The 15,209-nt window shown below is 35.4% G+C and overlaps 1 long non-coding RNA gene across 1 annotated transcript in view; it reads right to left on the bottom strand.

Moving 5' to 3' along the window:
- LOC129730988 (uncharacterized) overlaps positions 1–14,824 on the bottom strand; it is a 38,822-nt gene extending 23,998 nt beyond the window's left edge. Inside the window, exon 1 of the long non-coding RNA XR_008728945.1 lies at positions 14,405–14,824. This is a non-coding gene — a long non-coding RNA (uncharacterized LOC129730988). The remainder of the gene's footprint in view (positions 1–14,404) is intronic.
- Between the last annotated feature and the right edge of the window lie 385 nt (positions 14,825–15,209).

Here is a 15,209-nt window from a genome sequence, read left to right as displayed (position 1 = left end):
CTCACTGTGCATCATTCAATGACCCGAATATTAATAGATCAATAACTGCGCCTGCCACGGGATATCGTGGATTTCGTGCAACACCGGCAAAACTAAAAAGTTATTCATTTTGTAGTCAAATGATGCCAAATATGATTAAGTTTTATTTCACAAAGACTTGTTTCACCAGCGCATTCGGATTTAAATTCGGATAAAAATGATTGAGGACAAGCTTCTCAGAGCTGAACCCAATGAACTGGAGCGCGTGAAAAACAAATTTAGTAATTGGATTAAGTAAGCTCATCGGCCTGAATGAACCATTCGAAAATGAAAATTCGTTTTTTACTTTTAGGTGGACTAATCACAAAATTTCAACTTCTATAAAAGGGCGAAGAATTAATGAAGCAACTTTGCTGAAGGCACTACGCCTCCAAAATCAATTTTTTTGAGTAAAAAGTAATAAGTATAAAATAGCATCACACTGGTCAACATAGGTGTGGCTCTCGTTTTTAGCCGTTCTTGTGAATTTGGGTGCCCCCAGCCACCAACATTTTTTCAGAGAGGTTTTTTCGGAAGCATAACGTTGGAGCGACGGCTCCCGGCGTGCAATTACTATGCGAAACTCTCACGTAATTTGACGCGTTTTGGTAATGGCTCGGAGCACCAAAATTCACAGAAATGCTTCTTGAAAAGCTATAATTATTCTGGAGCAGCATTTTTTCGCTTTTGTCGCTTTTGCCGGTGTTATTTTGATAACAATCGTCAATAACCAAAGAAATATTTGAGATAAAAGTAAGCATTCCTCGAAGAAATGATCTGTTTCGTTATAGCAGCCATCATTATAGAGCATTGAAGAATTGTAAAAAAAATCACGATAAGTTAGTTGAAGTTACATTGAAAACAATTGATTTTCGGGCTAATACATACAAAATTCCATCTGAATGAATCTTCTTGTGTAATTGTGTAAGGGTTCCCCCCGAACCTGTGATCTTAATTTGTTCAATACAAGGGTTCTGCATTATTTTTCATTAGGATGTCAATAAAACGTATGGGAAAAATTCTACCTTCAAATTTCGGTTAGACGTAGGGTTTAAAAGTTTAATTTCAGCTTTGATTTCGGCCTGTGGAGCCTGAAGGCGGTCAAAGTTTCTTTTTTTGACCGAGGAAAACATGCAACTTAGACTTTGCCTCAAGGCACGACCTCCGGAAGTCGGCTATGTTTCTGTTACCTATAGTTACCAAGAAACGGAACTTTATCGCTACTCTTTTTAGTCACATACTTATTTCACTTTTTAAAAAATGGGTGGATTTAGTGCAAATGAAAACGAACGTGCTAACTCTCACAATTTTTGATAACAAGATGATTTTACTACAATCTGGTGGGGTGACACCCAAATTTTCCACCCCGGGTGTCACCCGGTCACGGTACGACACTGTTTGACTGGTAGCAGACATGAGAGTGAAGTTCAAAATGCTGCAGTGCAGTCGAAATAACCCTTCATTATTAAGATGTTCCAACATTTTCAATGAGTGTAATGATTTTACTAATTCAGCTTTTTCAGTAAAACACGCTTAACTTTCGATTGAAATCGGACTAATTTTGTATGTAGTCCCGTTTCTACACAGTATTATCGAGTTGTGGTGAACATAAATAGGATCACCTAATATTAGAAAATATATAGTTTGATTATAAATAATTTTCGTAGTCCCACGTCAATTACGGTTTTGTCTTGGATACCACCCTCTGCTAATTTTTAGTGTTCCAAGCACAAACGATTTAATTTAATTAATAGCCTTAATTAACTTTACAATAAATACCAATATTTCCAGTTTGTTCACAAGTTTTTTTCTTTGAAAAAAGAATGATTATATACTTGATAAAAAATCGCATTACAGCTAAGGCAAATTCATGATCCGTAATTTGTGATCATCGATGTGATTTTTCATTATCAAAATTTTGCATGTGTGCTAAACGCAACATTCAACAGACATGACATCCTGAGTAAACATTTCAATGTTCTAAAAGCTACAATCTGTGTAGTGATAATCGCTGTGAGATGCATTTTACTTGCTTGCTCACGTCTTATGTTTGAAATTCTATTCTCGATTCCATTCGCTCCTAGAACGGCATTCGAAAACATAAGCCTATTTTGTTTGTAAGTACAGTTCAGTTATGTCTGTCTAATCTGCTTTTGGTTGTCAAAAATTCCGTCAAACCGTCAAACTTAAAATTTCGCTAACTCATAACTCATTTTCCCTTTGGCAGAATGTTTTTATACAGATGCGTAATAAATCTAATTGGAAAGTTTTGAAGAGAAGTTTTTAATTTAGTGATGTGCATACATGACAATAAAACTTCATAGAGAGGCAAGTTGAACAAGTGCAAAAACTTCAAAATTGGATGTTTTGCACATAACGCAAAATTGTGTAAATTATAGCGTTGCAGTAATCTTTAACGTGGTTCATGTTGATGCGCTTTAAAAGATTGCAACAAAAACACCAAATTTGAATAAAGCCATGTCAATTTATTGTTCAAAATAAGAAGGAAATTTTTATTTGGTAATATTGAGTTCAACTTGACTTGTTATTCAACTATAATTGGTAAATGAGTAAACATTCAAAGCTTTTTCATGTTCTGTTGTATATTTTTTTTACCTTTTTAATTAATAACAAACACGGAAATGTTCGAACATATTTGTATTTTCCAACTTAATAGAAAAAATTCTGAGTTTAGGAAAAAATGTGATTATTAGGAATGGACTTTGTGCGGATTAAACATGTTGGCCGAGCTTACTTCAAATCATTTGTAAATGCGAACAATTGTTAATTAGAATGACTCCTAACAATTTGATATACGTTTGTTTTTCGTGTACTCAACGAACTGCCAATCATAATCAGTAGCGATTTAAAATAGACCATTGGTTCGCGCTGGTTGTGTAACAGATTTCAAAGAGTCTAAGAGTAGCCACTAATATTTCAAGTACCAAAACCCATGCATTAAAGCGTCGCTCAACGAGAAATGTAAATTTTTCAGCACTGTTTCTGTGAAAGCAACAAAACAACAACAATAAAAAAAACGACCAACATTCTCGGCACGAACTTGAAAAATCCCTTTCGATCGTCGATGGCAATGACGATCGGCGTTATTGAAAATATGTCGAAGGGATTCAGCGTGCGGCCAAACCTACTACATAAAACACCACTAGAGCCAGCACAAATTGCTTATGTGAAACGATCGTATTCTTGGCGTCTCCGTACATAGGACCTACATATTACTGCCGAAGGTTCTCCATATTCTTCCCACTTGATTCGCTGCCCTGAACGCCCTCTTTTCCTGCTGGCTTTCCTCCATGCCCATCACGGCAGTTATGCACATACAGAGTTTTCTTCCCATCGTTGTTTTCGGGTTTCCTTCACTCACTCCGACAGACCTCGAATAATGCAGTTTTTGTGCAGTTTCTTCTTTCCGTTCGCAGTGCAATGCCATGGAGTGATCGGATGAGGTTGATGATGATGGTAGTTTTTCTCCTCCCGTGTTTCGGCTTCCAGGGTCTGTCCTTTTCCGAATGCAGTTTCCTACACGCTGTCCCCCTCGTTTGCCCGCGTACCGGCCGTTCGTTGTCGGTTCTGGTTGGTGGGGTTCCATTGTTTTAAGCAACGCGACATTAAATACGGCAGCGCGGTCCCTTCCGCCTGTGACACCAGTAACGCCTTCATCGAACGGCTCTGTGTTAATGTTCAGTGTGAAAGTACCAACCGAAAAAAAACAGGGGGATTTTTCCGCGGTAGGTACCTACTTTGGGAAGTTTTTAATTTTTATTGGCCTATTTTGGCACTCTTGCCTGGCACGCTGGCTGTTCTGGTGGCAGTTTTTGGCGGGTCTGGTGATGCGTGAACTCTCTTTGTGAATTACTGTCGAAGGCAGTACCCGGTCACAAATGGAACGAAATCGTGCTTGACAGCAAGAGTTGGGACGGGGCGAATAAAACTTTTGTAACGGCTGCTGTTCGGTGCTGGTGTTGTACAGTTTACGCTGCTTAACGAACTTTTTTTGTCATAATCTGGGAATGAAAGTTATGGGCGTTTGTGGCTTCTCTGTAGATTCTGACAAACCGTTGATAATATTGAATAATAATAATTGCGGGACTTACAAAAACATGTCGATTGATAAATTTGTCTAATTATGTTCCACTGTTACTAAATTATGTGGAAATAAATCGTCATACGTTTTGTTTAAAGTTCTTCCTATTTTTCGACCAAATTCCGGTTACTCGTATGCAACCAAATTCGCCCAGACAATTATGCTCCACCCGAGATGCCAAATGTGGAGCACATCGCATAGCAACTAAGACATAACTAAAATGGTAAAAGGGAAAACGAAAAGCAACGAAAAAAAAAGATAATTGCTACTAATTTTATGATTTCGTTGGAAAACCGAGAGCGAGCGAACGCGAAATGAGTAATGATGATCTTCTCCTGTCTGGGGTTTTATAAATTGAGCATATCGTGAGCTCGCTGTTTGGTTCGATGTTTGCCTGGTTTGAAATAGTATGTCAAATGAGCAAAATTCGCCCATATACTTGTGTGTGTTAACTATTGCGATAACTAATGACTGCCGTCCATTGTGCGAGCCATTTTTCCCGTTCTGTTTCAGTGCGTTTTCTATTGAAACTGTGAGAATAGTGCGAGATTCCAATGGAGGCGCAGGGTGTGTGGTTAATTACGCTTACAGCAGGGGAATCTGGTTTCCATTTTGATTTTTCCCATTCTTGTGTGGGTCTAGATTTTTTTTCATATTCAATAGCATTTTTACAAGATCACTGTTATTCAATTCATGTTTTTCGAGTTCTAATGTAAAGTGAGGCATTAGAGTAACGTATAAACCATTGTCAACATCAAACAGGGAGATTAAAGAAAAACAAATTTCATGAGTAAACTCTGTTTACCTTTGCTATTAGTGAGAAAACAACACAACTTCAACTCTTCAACCACAGGTTAGGCTTCGATGCAAACGGTTGAACTTGATTGAGAAGCTAGTTTTACATTGGAGAATCCATGCTCAGCATATGTTTTTCGGTGTTGTGTTTCATACACTTACAGGCATCAACCTTCTCGGTAGCAATGTACAAGGTTTCATGCTTGGTGAGCTGATTCGCACATTTCAAAAACCTTTTTTTTTTATTCTCTAGTAAGCCCCTCCACAGAAGAGTTTCATGTTTTATTATCGAGACAAGCCATAATTAGGATTTATAGCGAAATTGTGTTCTTTTGTAAACCGATTGGCTTCGAAACTGTTTATTGTCATTGAAAAGTACTCCAATCAAAATGGAATGTCAGTATGCTGGCCATTTGTTCTGGTTCAAAACATTTCAAAAATACTGATGACAGCTTTTGATGGCTCCTAAGCGTGTTTTTAGTCATCGCCTAATCTTTACGTGGCTAAACCCAATCACGGAATGAAACTACGTGCAGTATTAGAGGACAGGATAGATAGGATGTTAAATAACGAGAAAACGAATCTTTTTAATTGCAGAAAAATGTAAATTAGTATTTGTACAACGGGTCAAGCCTCAACCAATTATTGTTGTTGTAAAAAAAAACAATTATTGTTTTTTCGCATAGGCTTTGATATGATTTCGGACATAAATTGAGTGAAATGAAAATGCAATGAGTAACCAGGAATTTTCTTTCCTGTGTGGACTCATCACTGCGACCAGAGATTAGATCTATTGTGATATTGTCCAGATGTTTTCTGTACTCCGTACTTCATATTATTAGCAGTATCACTATTGAAGTAAGTGATACGCTTATCATTCATATCTGTGCTTGTGTGTAAGTTTTACCTTTTCTGTTTCAAACATACTGCTCTACTAAACCGAGCCTCTGTCTATCCTAACAATATCTCCTAGTTACAATTCTCTGGAGAAAACTTTTATACGTTACTCATACCAGTTTTATTATAATAGAGACTTATTTTTATCAGAAGGAGAGTCAACAGGGGTACTGTAGAATTCAGATTGAAGAAAAGGTACGTGGTGGGGAGCCTGAGAATAAACCCATGCTAGAATCCTTTGACAACTAAATGGCCTGATTCTACTAAGATTCGAACTCATGACCACTCGCCAACCAAAGCGGACTCTGTAACCTTGTGGCTACAGAGCTCCAGGAAATACATAAAACTGCCTGAAGTAGAAATATGTTCAAAAGTTTTTGAACCAGTACAAATACATGGAAGATTTTAATGTAAGTAAACATTTCATTAGTTTATTTGTTTTTGCAACTAGTAAGGCGAAAAAAGTAGAATTATACGTTTGATGAAAATTGTGCTATAACTAAGACACATTCGTTATCGGTAGGGCGCGAATATCTTTGGTTTATATAAAATATTATTGATGAATGTTTTTTAACCGTGTTTTCTTCTTCCAAAATAACTTTCATTGAAAATGTTAACGATAGTTATGAAAAAATCTATGAAATAGTTGAAGAGGTTATTGATAAGACACTGACGCAAGGTTAACGTAGAATTACGACTGCCTGTCTTATGTCGAAGTATTTCTTGCAATAGCTTACTTATGTTGACTCTGTTGAAAGAAAAAAGAAAAGAAATTGTATTACACACATTGTGAAGTCATTTATGAAGACACGTCATGCAAATGGCAATCTGCAATGAAGAGAAATTAGTTTCTTAGGGTCCCAAGATCATTTGATTGGGCGTACAGTAGGTAAAACTTTTCTACCATTCCACAAAACATTGAGGTAGTGGTAAAGCTCAATTTTATGCACGGTACTAGGCAAAGCAAAGCCTTGGTGCTACATTCCGATTCGGAACTTGACCTTCCGGTTTTTATTCACAGACTTCGCAGCCAACTGTTTACTGTACAGGACAATTGCGGACCTAGCGCTACGATCCTACCGACCTCAGCAGTCTCTCCCGAGCCGAGACTCGAACCTACGACGTCTGGCTTGTTAAGGTCAGCATCGTAGCTCAGGACGAGCTGAGAGATTATGCACCGTACTGCACAGTACTACAAAAGCACATTATTTCTTTGCATGAAATAATATTTTAATTTAATCTACTTATTCAGAGCTAGTACTAGCTAGTACGAACTTGGGGTTCAAAAATAATAGAGACTTTAGTAACTTTTATCTTGAAACAGTAACCAAAAAGTGAATAATGTAGAGCTTCTAACTTTAAATGAGCCATATTTCATGCGGAATAACTAGTTCTCGGAGATATAAATTATGAAGTGCATAGAACTAATTTATTAACAGATTTGAATTTTAGTTGTTCAGTACAGTATCCAACGAATTGAGGCCCAAACACGACGAAGCTGAATATAGGGCATCTCAAGTCGCCCACGTATCTCAAATGTAACGAGTTGCTCACCGAAGCTTCTGTAATACGGCCCATAAATTCGAATTTTTTCACTCCTGTTCAATCAGGATAGACAGGAGAGTACTATCGATATAAGACCACGAAATTAAACTAGTTACGTAATTTCACGCACAACATAGATAAAGGATGCGAACAGCTTTTAGAATAAGCCTTTAAATTGGCAGTTCATAGACAGTTTGCTCGTATCTCTCCTGCACTGAACACTCCAATGAGAGATTCGAAAATTTTGGATGGCATGGAACTTTCATGATAGAAAAGTCAACGAAATGAATTGTCCGAATTTTCGGTAAATGAGAAGCACTCCTTCCAATGTATGTTTTAATACAGAAATAGTTATTTTTGCCCATTTAAAGCTAGAATAGTGACTTTGGTGACCTTTTTGTTGTAAAAAAAGTGACTTAAGTGACTTTTTGGTGTGAGTAATGACTTTTCATTGACTAAAATAGTGATGAAATCACTAAGAAAGTGACTCGCTACTAGCCCTGTTATTGCATGATCTATGGTCTACGTCTTACGTGTCTTATAAAGTCTTAATATTGATAGACCCAAACAGGTATGAGAATGGGAAGATTTGAATTTTCAAACACGTTTTTCTCGAAACTATGGATTATGAGTTTTGCAAATTTAGACCAAAAACGACGATATGCCAAATTCGCGACAGCTTGTTCGTTATTCGTTTTGTAAAGTTACTGTGGACCAATCACTGGTGCTGTATTTTCGTACTATGATGCTTACAGTTCACGGTGCTCTCACAGAAAGTTATTATAAAAAGTCACCAAAGAATCTGAGTACACCATTCGCTATGACGTCCAGAATCTCTGGTCAAAATTTCAAAATCATCGTACGGTACATTTTTAAGTAATGCCCTTCTGAAGGTCGAAAAGGACAAAAAAGTGATATGAAAAGACGAAATACATATTGTAACGCATGTTTTTCAACCACCATTTCTTGAAATAACTTCCAAAATAGTTTCTACACATTCCAAGTATTGTATTTCAAGACATTTACAATTGGTGAAAAAATTTATTTGAAAATCCCACAGTGCACAGTACACAGTGGTCTATACTCGAAAAATCGTAATTGTTCAGATTTGACTGGGAAAAAATGATTTTATGTACTCAATGTCTTCAGCAAAATTGTTTCATAGAACAAGACCCTACTTTCGGCGTTTTTGGTTTTTCGATCAATCCACCTAACAGTAAGGTATAAGAAATATTTTTTCTAATTTTCTATATACCACATTGCTTCCTTCAGCAATGTTGTGGAAAATTTAAAAGAAAAACAATTGATGAATACTGCGATGTCCTATCTGTACGTTGGACAAGACAAAATAGAGTTTTTTGTGGAACACCCCTCCTTAAAATCAATTTTTTCTAAATAACTTTTTCTGTGATTGACAAAACAATAAATTTTACAGAGTTTTGAGGAAAGCTTAGTTGAATGAATAAAATCTTAGAGCACCGTGAGTTCCTAGGAGCACTCATAAGCACTCCGTTTCTGGATAGTAAACTCACGATTACTGTAGTACTCAGACGTGGAAACTTCTTTTCAAGTACTACAATTGAAAATATGTGATCGTCCTTAAAAGGACGGTTGGGTTTAGTTCCACAAGATTGGGGACGTGTCTGCATGTCGACAGTGCTTCCCACACAAAAGGAAGGTCCAAAATGTAGCATTGTGGACGGTGCTGTTTATTCTGTTAGTCCGTCCGCTAAACAAAGCAGCTGTGCTTGCTGCTGGTGGAACCAGCTCCCAGTAAATTATCCTCTTGCAACAATGATCCGACATTCCTCAGCTGCTCCCAATATTGTTACCCCCTTCTGCTGTCAGCTGCTACCGTTTTTCTCACCATCCGTTAGTGAAATGATTGCTAAAACAGAGGCAGGCTTTTATATAGCCCAAAAGCGCATTACCGTTTAATTAGGTATAACTGAAGGAAAACTGAAACATTGACATGAAGTCGAATTTACAGTCGACTTTGTCAGAACGTTTTAACAATTTGGATGAAGTTTAATGAATGAACGAGAAAATATTAACTTTTTGATCAACTTGATCTTTGTTTTTATAATTGGTTTTATTAAGTTTTATTAATTATTCTTTTATAGAAGTTGGAATTTTGTGATTCATCTAGCTAAAAGCGGGAAACGAATTTTACTCTCCTCATTTTTGCATATAAAACCCACTTTGCCGAGTAAAGTTGTAACACATTTTACAAGACAAAATTTTGTGGAAGACACCACACTCCTATCTGCCAATTTGAATGAACTATTTTGAAGTTATTCAGCGATAGACAAATGCCTACATCTAAATGGTGTTCTATTTATACGGTAATATAGGAATGATATTGAATATTTGCTGATTTTGCAGATATCTGGTAGTAGATTAGTGCATTGTTTTAATAAAAATCACCAATAACCAACGAAATATGAGAGATAAAAATAAACTTTCTTTGATGAAATTGTATATAGCAAATAATATTGTACAACATTTAAATTTTTTATTAAATCACTATTAAATGTTACATTGAAAAAAATAATTTTTAGTGTGAATGTACAGAAAACTCCTCAAAAGTCCATTTGAATGGGCAGATAGAAGTGTAGTGTCTGTGATGAAGTTGTTTATTTTATAGAACGTACTACGACTTTGCGGAACAAAGTGAATTTTTATATGCAAAAATGAAAGAAAGTAAAGTTCGTTTCTCAATTTGAAGTAGAATAATCACAAAGTTGCAACTTCTTTAACATGGAGATCAACTTTAGTGAAGGCATTACGGCTCTAAAACCAAGCCTAAAGCCAATAAAATTTGGCTTCGCCAGTAATTTCTGGAATATTCTGATACAAAAGCTAATCGAAGAAAACCTTTGCCGAAGAAGTCCCATACCTACCCTGGTCCATTTTCAAATAAATAAAACACCTGACAAAGAATATACCATTTGTTTTTCGAGAAAAAAAAAATGAACCGAAACGTGCTGTCATGTTATATTTGCTTAATATTGTAAAACACAAATTTGTTCAATCTCTCCGACTTTCCTCCTTTTTTAAAAGAAAACAAAGTGTCTTATTCAATTCTTAGGCAATTTTTTCGCCTGGTTGTAGCTGTTCGTAAATCATTGCAAACCTTATAACCAGATATTATAATTTTCTAAAAAAAAATCGTGCAATAAAACGTTCAGACTCAAAATTTGTGCTTCATTTTTATTAATCTCTCAACTAAAATATAAACAAATTCTCAAAAGAGTTCACAAATCTTCTGTTATATTCAGGTTTAAGTTTGTAATATGTTATAAATTAGACTTAAAGTTTTTACTGATTGTTATGTAATAAAAAAAATTCATGCAAATTGTACTAAAAACGAGTTGCGTGCTTAATTTAAGTTTTACTTGTTTAGAAATGTGCCCAACATTCAGTTACGGCAATCATGAAAATAGGACTGTTTTGTTAGAGCTCATAAACGTCGATTTTCTCAGAGCCATATCCAAAAATTTGACACAGAGTAAATACTTTACTTTAATATGCAAAAAAACCACACAAAAATAACATTTTCGATAATTTCCAGTTTTATTTTATAACTTGGTCAGAAACTTCAATGAGTTTCTCGTAAAAATAACGTAAAAGCGACGAACCCGGCGAACAATTAATATGCAACACTTTGACGTAAGTTGACGCATTTCTACGTTGCACACTGTCTCCAAAGCTGCAAATACGTGATCGAAATCATTTTGACCCAAAAAACTAGATTTTAGAGCCATAGTGCCTCCAGGAAAGTTGATCCATTAATTCTTCTTCATTTTATAGAAGTTGCAATTTTGTGATTAATCCACTTAACAGTGAGAAGCGAATTTTACTTTTTTCATTTTTGCATATAAAAATTCACTTTGTTCGGCAAAGTTGTTGCACATTTTATAAGAAACAACTTTTTCAAAGGTACCATACTTCTATTTTCTTTCTTAAATGGACTATTGAGGAGGTTTCTACAGATGGCCACTAAAAATCATTTTCTCAATATAACATTTAGTGGTGATTTTCTACAATTTTCCAATGTTCTACATTATTGTTTACTATCACAAAACACACAATTTCATCTAAAAAAGTTAGTTTTTATCTCTCATATTTCATCGGTTATTGACGACTTTTATTGAAACAATGCACTTATTCACTAACAGATATCTTTAAAATCTGCAAATATCTGCAGACTAAATATTTCCTATATTTAAAAATAAGTAAAACGTCATTTAGTCCAGATGTAAGCATTTGTTTATCGCTGTCTCCTGTGCAGATGTTTGTAAATAAATAAGTGCATTATTCTAATAAAAATCTTGAATAACTAAATTAACTTGAGAGATAAAAATAAACTTTCTTCGGTGATCTTATGTTTTTTATTGTAGTTAACAACATTTTAAAACATTGAAAATTTTTATGAAATTACTATAAATAGATATATTAAAAAATGATTTTGAGGGGCATTTTAGAGAAAACATCACAACAGTTCATTTAAGTATAGTGTCTTCGACAAAGTTGTTTCTTACGAAATGTGCTAAAACTTTACTAAGCAAAGTGGATTTGTATCTACAAAAATGAGAAAATAAAAACTCATTCCTCACTTTTATGTAGATTAATAACAAAATTCTAACTTCGACAAAATGGAGAATAAATAATAGAACAACTTTACTGAAGACACTCTCACTCCAAAATCATTATTTTTTGAGTCAAGAGTAATTAGTGTAAATTAGCGCATTATTCTAGTAAAAATCGTCAACAACCAAAAATATATGTGAGATAAAAACAAACTTTTTTCGGAGATATTATTTGTTTCGTTGTTACAAATAGTTTTGTAGAACATTCGAAAATTGTAGAAAATCACTATAAAAAGTTAAATAGCAAAACAAGATTTTTGAAAGCAATCTATAGAAAACTCCATAAAAGTCCATTTAAATATATAGATAGAAGTATGTTGTCTGCCACAAATTTTTTCTTTTAAAATTTGCTACAACTTTGCTGAATAATAAGTGGATTTTCATATTCGAAAATGAGAAAAATAAAACTCGTTTCTCACGGTTGAGTGGATTAATCATGGAACTGCAACTACCATAACATGGAGAATAATTGATGAAACTACTTTGCTGAAGAAGTTACGGCTCTAAAATCTAGTTTTTTGGGTCAAAATAATCTCGATCACGTTTTTGCAGCTTTGGAAACAGTGTGCGTTGGCTAAAGACACCAAGTTTCACAGGAATGGTCAAAAAGTTATAATCTTTCCAGCACAAGAGGTTTAAGCTTTGGGGTAGCATTTTTTTCTTCTTTGTCGCCCAGTGTTATCTATTGGAAAAATATGACATATTCTCAATCATAGCTTTAAATTTCTGTTTTCTGCAGAATAAATTTCAATGATTTTGCAAATTGTAATGCAAAAACAATCATTACTAAGTGTTATTTGTGAAGAAAAAAAAAATTACTAAGTGTTTTTTCCCACAGTGTATTTTCTTTGAAATACATTGAGTTATCTACACCATTTTTCTGGCGCCATTTTGATTAGATTGGTAGCTACAAGCTGTGTTCTTCCCGCAATGAATTCATCTTTTCTTTAAGAAAGTTATTCGATAAGTTACTTATGATTTGATCAGTTTGTAAAAATGACTTTCTCGAGTTTCCAGCTGGTAACAAAAGTGAAACTAGTTTTTATTAACTTTTTTTTTCAGACGGCTGTTGACAAACTGAGTATTTTTTTAATTGAGCGTGTGCGGAACAGAAACAGTGAAATCCGAATTCTAAGATTGAAAAAAAAGAAAAAAATAATGAAGCCACTGGAACATGCTTAGAGAAAAGTCACTGTAGCAGCTGTAACATTCGATTTCGTGAGGACTTTTAAATTCAAAATTATGCACTTGCAATGGAAGCCACAGAAGTGAAAAACAAAAATTGAAAAGGTAAAAATAGTTATCAGAATTCTAGTTATGTTTATTTACTTTGTCTCAAGTTTCACGATATGACTTTTCAACGTAACTAGATGTATTTTTTAAATCTTTTTACAGAAGTCAACAAAACACAATTAAATTTTCCTAGGATTTTAGTCCCTATTGTTTTACCCTGCTATAAAATTAACGAGCTATAACTTTGGTACGAAGTAACCAAGCTCTTAAATATATTTTTGCAATCCATCCACTTTCTTACAAATCAATTACGCTGTTCTAAGCAATATGTGTTTTTTGAATACACTTTTAAATTTTACTTTTAGCCAGCGAGTTAAGAATTATCAATGAAACACCGATGCAATTTTTATGCTACATTTTCGATTAAAAATTAATGCCTTAGCTTTGGTTAAAAAAAGTGAGTTACTAGTTAATGATTTGATTATACTCAATTGAGTTATCTAAAAATAAACACTTTATATTGAATAGGGGAAAACATCAATAACTTTTCTTCAATTCATTACAAATTAGTTTCAGTTAAAGATCTTTATAAAAATATTGAATTTCAAAAATAAATCAATCTTGATAACAGAGTAGCTTTTGTTGAAGGGCATCGTTAAAATGCAAAACAAATTATTTAAAAATTTATTCCAAACTTCAAGCCATTGGATGTCAGATTATATGTACAATGCAATTCTTTGAAAAGTACTCAATTCAAATTGGGTCCTAAAGCTATACCAGTTTTTATATATCATTTTAATAAGCCGCGTTTTCTGAGCAAAACGTGACTTTTAAAAACTGTTTATCGTTTTCCCTCGATTTTTAAATGAAGAATAAAAAAACTACTCGAAAGATCTTAGATGACGTTTCGCCCATGTACGGTATATGAGAGAACTGTCATTTAGGGCATCTTGAGCAGTTTTTTATTCTTCATTTAAAAATCGAGAGAAAACGATAAGTAGTTTTCAAAAATCACGTTTTGCTCAGAAAATTGCACACTTCCAGCTGATATATAAAAATCAGAAAACCGTTTGAAACTTTAGAACCCCATTCGTCCCTTAAAAAGTATTATAAAAAAACCAACAGTTTTAAAATAGCTTTTAGCAAAGCGATTAGTAGTTACCTTACGATGCGCCATAATATCACTACCTCTAGGTTCGAACTGGAAATCAGAGTCTGTTCGCGTTCATCGTTTGCCCTTGGGAAAAGCACATCAATTTTCACCGCCCTTTGAACTCACTGCAAGTGCAGCATCTATCGCCCTGCGCGGCTGTCACTGTGTGTCTTATCACCAACTGTCACTGCACTAGACTGCACCACAAAAGACGCCGTTTGAAGGCTTTTCTTATCGACGGGGAAGGTTTCCGCTTGAAGGGATAAAAAAACCAGACGGTGGCAGGTGCCCTGCTGCCTGCAAGTGGATCTACCCATCAACTGTGTGTTCGACGTGTGTGGATCACACGAGCCGATGCTACTGCTGTACTGGTCGGGAGTCAGGATCTGGTCGGAGGCACAACTTTTCAGACCTCATCCTAGAAGATCTTTCTATCGACTGATCGTAAAAATTGAAAAATCTCTTATGCAATGGATCTTTTTCCCTGCTCGGTTCCGTTCCGTCCCATTTTTACACGACACTACTGGAACACGCCGGGTGGGACGGGAAGTTCTGGGAGTGTCTGGCATCTCGCTCCGACTGCCAGCCCGAAAGCCTCGCTTTTGTTCTTGTTTGCATCGTCTCGCGCACTTACCTTTTTCCTGTCCGGCCACATGTCAACCGCCCAAGCACACCAAGCCAAGCGTACGTTTGCCTCGAAACCCTTTGACGATGGCTCCCCTCACCACCGGTAATGCTGCCTTCTCCTTTCCCACTTCCGCCAGACGTGATACGAACGCGCGCAGCTCACTTAAACGCATGGTCCTTTGCGTCC

The sequence above is a fragment of the Wyeomyia smithii genome, chromosome 3 (assembly GCF_029784165.1).
Source record: "Wyeomyia smithii strain HCP4-BCI-WySm-NY-G18 chromosome 3, ASM2978416v1, whole genome shotgun sequence".
Taxonomy (NCBI): Eukaryota; Metazoa; Arthropoda; class Insecta; order Diptera; family Culicidae; genus Wyeomyia; species Wyeomyia smithii.
Note: the sequence above shows the minus strand (reverse complement) of the source record. Positions and strands in the feature narration are given on the sequence as shown.